General features: G+C 40.8%; 1 long non-coding RNA gene across 1 annotated transcript; it reads left to right on the top strand.

The window, feature by feature from the left end:
- LOC119422738 lies at positions 1 to 2,444 on the top strand. Its single transcript, XR_005187430.1, has 3 exons — positions 1 to 71; positions 1,651 to 1,722; positions 2,184 to 2,444. It is a non-coding gene; the product is annotated as an uncharacterized LOC119422738 (long non-coding RNA).
- Positions 2,445 to 5,860: the final 3,416 nt, after the last annotated feature.

The raw sequence follows: 5,860 nt of genomic DNA, 5'->3' as shown, positions 1-5,860 counted from the left end.
CCAACCAGTGGCCCCGTGCAAGTGGACAGACCTCCTCTTCACCAAGTTATGAGAACTCCCTTCACTCGCTGGTAAACTCCCCACGCTCCTTCGTCCTCATGTGAAAGAATCACACGACCGATGCTCACGTTAGAGAAGTCAGCCATGAAGGCATGAGCTTGCATTACACGGAGATTCCTGTCTGACAAATGTTTTTCTGAGGAACGTGGGCATGGAGGGATAACCAAACAGAACAATACCTGTCCCTTGGGGCTCGCCATCTGTCCTCTGGGCCCAGGCGGGGATGACGGGGGGTTGAGTTGAGCGGGCTGGTGCGGGAGGCGGCAGCAGCTGTTTGCTGCACCACCTCTTCAGAATTCCTTCGCTCGACCAGAGCTGAGCACCAAATTTCACCCAGCCCCGCTACCGATGCACTTATTTATTTACATAATCTGCTGCGAGGTTAAATATATTTACATGTAAATCACTCGTTACACACAGACAAACGTTTGTCAAAACAGCAACAATGCAACTGTCTAAAATCCTCAGACTCGGGTCAAAGAAACGATCGATAAAGATCTGATCAAAGTAAAAAACTGAAACGCGAAGGACGGTTTGAAACTGTAACACAACAAAACAACAAAAACACACAGTTGAAGTACAAATACAAGTTTATTTTTCTTTAGTATCTACATAAAGGGGCTGGTTTTAACACTCAAACTCTTATTGAAACTACTGCCTGTTTTAATAGTGAAGCATGAATGTTAAAGTTTGGCACAAATTCTTGATCAGATGTAGGAGAAAATAAAACTCTGAGGAGAAAATATATATTTTTAGTTTAAACTTGACATGTAAAGAGTTTTCAGAAACATGCCTTAAATTAGTTTTTTTTTTTAACAAGATTTTTTGATGTCGCAATCATTAGAGCTCCAGTTTATTTACTAAGATATGTTTGTATAAAACCATTTTCAGTTTGGTGAAGAGTTAAAAAGAGAAACAGCCTTTAATTCTTTGTGCGACGTTCTGAGACATTTTTGCTCCTAAATGATTAACGAATTATTCCACAGCCATGCAGTAAAAAATAATAATAATAATAATAATTATTATTATTTAGGACAAGTTTCTGAAAATTAAAGCTTGATTGTTCTGTCAAAACGGAGAACTTTAGTGAATTTCATAATTTGCAGGAGTCAAAGTAGAACAGAGACAGATTAAATTACTAATCCTGTCTGAACTGAGCCATCGCCAGCATTTTATTTTAGTTTGAAGTCAAATCGACATGTAGTTGACTTACTACATATTCCAAAAGACATTCTTTTAAAGTTATGGAGCAGAGCTGGAGAAAATGAACATATTGCTGTAAATCACAGCTTTTAATAGAAGCAGACCTTCTTGTAAAAGAAACAAAGCTCAACTGACACAAAGAAGCTGAAGAGTGTTGCAGTAAACATGAAGAAGAGGACGTGGCCGTTGCTACCGTGCGGGGCTAATAAATATGCGCACTCGCAAACATTTTCATTTTTGAAAAGTGAACGGTCAGCAGCTGTGTGCTTCCCTCCAAATCCTACACTTCTTATCTGCGTGACCTAAGAAAAATAATGAAAACTATCTCTTCAGTGTGTTTGTGACTGATCTCTTATTATTATTCTCCCATTCTTTTGACTTTGCCAGAAAAACAGAGTCCATCAGCAGTTACATGAGCATCTCCAGGATGCCATGTCTTTCTTAAAGGATGTCTGCGAGGTACTCTTCAGATAGAGTCTTTATTCTTACGTGTCCCATGCATCTTTGCATTTTTTATTTTGTTTTCTTGCACGATTGTAACTACATTTGTTTTAGTATAGTGCAATTTTATTTTATAACATCAGCTGCCTTGTCGTCATGCCATGCTGTCTTAAAAGGGCCATTCCAGCTTGCTGTAATCATCTGGTGCAGAAATAAATTTGAAATAAAGTGTTAAATGGGTTTACTACCACAACATATGAGGATGGGATTTCCTCTATATCTCAAGCTGAAATGGCTCAGTTTATCTTACATTTGAATTGCCTTTTTTAACTTATGTTTCAGTTTTTTTGTTTTTTCGAGTCAACATTGCACAATCACTGTTTTCAGTTTTTGTCCTAATGAGCTTATTCTAAGCTGTCCTTCTTTGTTCCTCTCGCTTTTCCTGATTCTCTGTTTCACGATCCCTCTGGTCCTTCCAGTCTCGAATGGAGGATCGTCTGGACAGATTGGATGATGCAATCCTTGTTTTGAGGAACCATGCAGTGGGCTCCACCGCCAGTCTGCCCAGTGACTTACACAGCCTGCTGGGACAGGCTCAGAATGGACCAATAACAGCCATCGGACAAAACTTTCCTGCCTCGTCACTAGTTCTAAGTCGGACTGCAACAATGGTATGAGAACTTAACGTTAATATTTTCGTTTTTCTTTTGCCAAAGGCTCAACCACCTGCTCAGAACTGGTGCAGTGCCACGCGTAGAAACTTTACATTTTCCAGAGGAATTGATCCTGACATGTTTTCCATGAGTGTAACGCCTGGCCTGAAGCTCATCCTCCTCCTGAGAGCAGCTCTATACACCAGGGTGAGAGGAAAATGAGGAAAACAGGCTTGGTGAAGTGAAGTTATGCTTCAGTTCAGGACTTGTTTGTGAGTTGCTATCCTCTCGGAGCTCAACATGAAGCCTCTCGAGGAGCGAGGAATGCAGGTCTCGGTATAAATCAGGATGTGCTCACCCGTCCTCCATCCGACTCGAGGTAATTCATTTTATAGAGCCGAGAGATCTGAACACATCTGCAGTGGAAATTAGACCGAGTCGGCTCATTTAACTGGAATCCAGAGGCGTTTGGAAATAGTCACACTCTGTGCAGAAGCATTTTTAACGTAGAAGTTCTGGTTACTAACTAATATTTTTAAGGATCTAAATGAAAGTGAGAAGACTAATGAACACTTTCTCACGTGTTTTATATTTTCCTGTTCTTCAGACGAAACTCCCATCTCTCACAATCGGATGGTAATCTTAATCAAGTCAAATTTTTTTATAAGGCACATTTAAAAACAGCAGCTGTTACCAAAGTGTTAACAATAAAATCAATGGCAGTCATTTAATGAAAAAATAATACAAAATAAATAATTAAAAGCGTCAAAAGAGAAACCTGAAACAGAACAATAAAATACTAAATCAAATCACATTGTGTTAAAAGTCAGTGAAAACAGGTGAGTTTTTAAAACATTTAAAAACAGGAAGTGAAGTGGCCTGTCTAATGTTGGGGGCAAACTGTTCCAAAGTTTAGGGCCCATGACTGAAAAAGCCCAATTACCTCTGAGCTTCAACCTGATTTTTGGTACAACCAAAAGCAGATGATCTCAGGCAGCAGTAAAGCTAGGGCTAAACACAATAACTTCAGTATTCTGATCTTTAAAACTTAAAACGTTTGAAGCCATAACAGAGGGTGAATGGAGCAAGAACTATGAGGGTTTAAGGGCAGATAAATCTGACCAACGTCAGCATTGCAGTGAAAAGAAAGACCACGTTTCCTCAGGATAGACCCCAAAGGGGGCAGATACAGTAAAAACAGAAGGGGTCCAAGGATCGAGCCCTGCAGAACTCCGCAGGAAAGAGGCGCTGAAGCAGATAAAACATTACCAACATTAACACAAAAGCTCTGGTCACTCAGATAAGAACGAAACTATTCTAATGCTGCACATGTAATCCCAACCCAGTGTTCTAACCGTGATATAAGGATACTGTGGTCAACAGTATCTAATGCAGCAGTAAGGTCCAGGAGTACAGTATCACAAACTGACCAGTCATTTGTGGCTTTATTTAGCCAAATAAACGTTTTTTGTTTTGTTTTTTTCGGTTAGGCAATATAACATTTTTACTTTTCTCAACCTGAGACAGTAGTTTTTATTTGGCAAATAATATTCAGAATTATAAATATATATAAAAAGAGCTCCTTGAGTACTGCAATTTAAAATATTGCTGTTACCAGGTCATAGTTTGGTCTTCAAAGGACAATATTTAAAATGCTGTGAATGCTTTTGTCTGTTCCGTGTCTTCTGTCAGTGGGAAACGTTCACGTTGATGCCAAAGCAGCTGGTAGCCTGTTTCGTCCCTGAACAGTAATGTTTGTGTGGTTGTCAGAGGAGCTCAGTGGGGTGGATTTTGTTGCAGAGAGCTGGCTTGTGGCAGTGATGCTGACCGACTGCGGCTGTGAGATAGAACATACTGTGTCTGCACCGACACAGCACTTCCTGTGTGGGAAGAGGTCCCCACAGACGGGCTCAACAGCCTCGGAACAGCCGCAGGCTTTTTACTCCGGCTGACTCTCTGCCCACCCCTGCACCCCCCCTTTCATCACTTCTTTTAACAACCCAAGAAATCTGAATCGTTGGAAACGTGTTTGAACCCAGCGGCCTCCACCCAAATAGAGGTCCTCAGCTGTATGCTAATCAGGCCCGGCCATGAAAATGGCAGCACTCTTTTCTCGCCGCAGCCCCACATTCCCTCCTCCTCCTCCTCTTCCTCCAGACAAAGGCTTGTTTGGACACCTGTTGAGGGTGCAGCAGAGATTAGCGTAGTGCTGAGGACGGGGAGGTTCTTGGAGTGGTGGGGTTAACGGAGGCCAGCAGCAACGGGGGATCACATTCCATAAGAAAAGGTGGAGATATTCACACTCACTGCAGTGACTTCTTTTCCTGCCTTTTCTAAACTCTCAAAGGGAAATCAAAAGCTTGTGAACATGTGGTGAACATGTGATGAACATGTGATGAACATGTGATGAACCTAGCCGAACGTGGAAGGAGGTGATATTTTTATGCGTTTCAGCTGGATTAGCTTGACGTTCTTTAAAAAGAACACAAAACAGTTTTAGACATGAGAAAGAGGCAAGTTTTAGTTGTAACAGAGTTTGTTCTGAAAAGGTCTCAATAAAAATGAAATATATCATATTCAGGGAGAAACGGGTCTTTTATTAGATGTTTTTATCGTTAATGTGCAAAACAAATAGCATCGGTGGCTGCGGAAAAGAAGGAACCAATTTTTCAGTTTTGTCCTGGAATTTGAAGCTTCTCATTTAAAGCTCACGAAAACAAACAACATAAAAAGAACATACATTAGTCGCTCGCTACTTCACGGTTCGTTCATCGCAGACTCGCTCTATCGCGGCTTTTCAAAATAAGATTGGAGATGACACACAGTTGGCTGATTGATGAACGAGCCGCGTGATCGGCATGAGATTTTTATTTAAAATAAATTATTTTAAAGTATTTAGCACCTCCTGCACCTTTTTGCAGCCCATACTGCAGGATAAGCTTCCTCCTGCAGCTGATCTTCGTGCAGAGCGGAGAAGTGGGCGTGGCCAAGAGCGCTTGCAGGTGTCAAAGAGCAGCGGAGGCAGGAAGCTGAAATCATGACATGCTGTGCTCTTTTAGTGTTTAGAGTTTAGAAACATTGTTTAGAACAGTGTTTTTCAAAGTGGGGGCCCCCAAGGGGTGCTTGGAAACCCTCAGAACGCTGGAGAGAAGATCAAAAAAGTAAAAATAAAACAATAGTAATAATGATAATAAAAATTGCGCACTAGGGCAATCTGTATCTGTCATTTCCAGATAAACACGCTTGAGAGAGGTTAGATTCCTTTAGTTTTGTTCTTCTGGTCAACAGTTTGTTGAAAAGTTGTTGTTTTTTTCCAGTGGGAATATTATAGTGTTTAAAACATGTAAGTTAATTTTTTTTATGCTCAGCAGCTGTAATAATTAATTGAATATAGTGAATAAAAGTTAAAACATTCTAAAAGTTGATGTTTCTTTACATATTTTGTAGCGTTGTTTGTGGGTTTGCAAGGGGGGCCTCGGCCAGAAGCTAATGCTGTTTGGGGG

This window comes from Nematolebias whitei, chromosome 2, assembly GCF_014905685.2.
Source record: "Nematolebias whitei isolate Nwh7 chromosome 2, NemWhi1, whole genome shotgun sequence".
NCBI classification, from domain to species: domain Eukaryota; kingdom Metazoa; phylum Chordata; class Actinopteri; order Cyprinodontiformes; family Rivulidae; genus Nematolebias; species Nematolebias whitei.
This window is presented reverse-complemented; position numbering and strand designations above follow the sequence as displayed.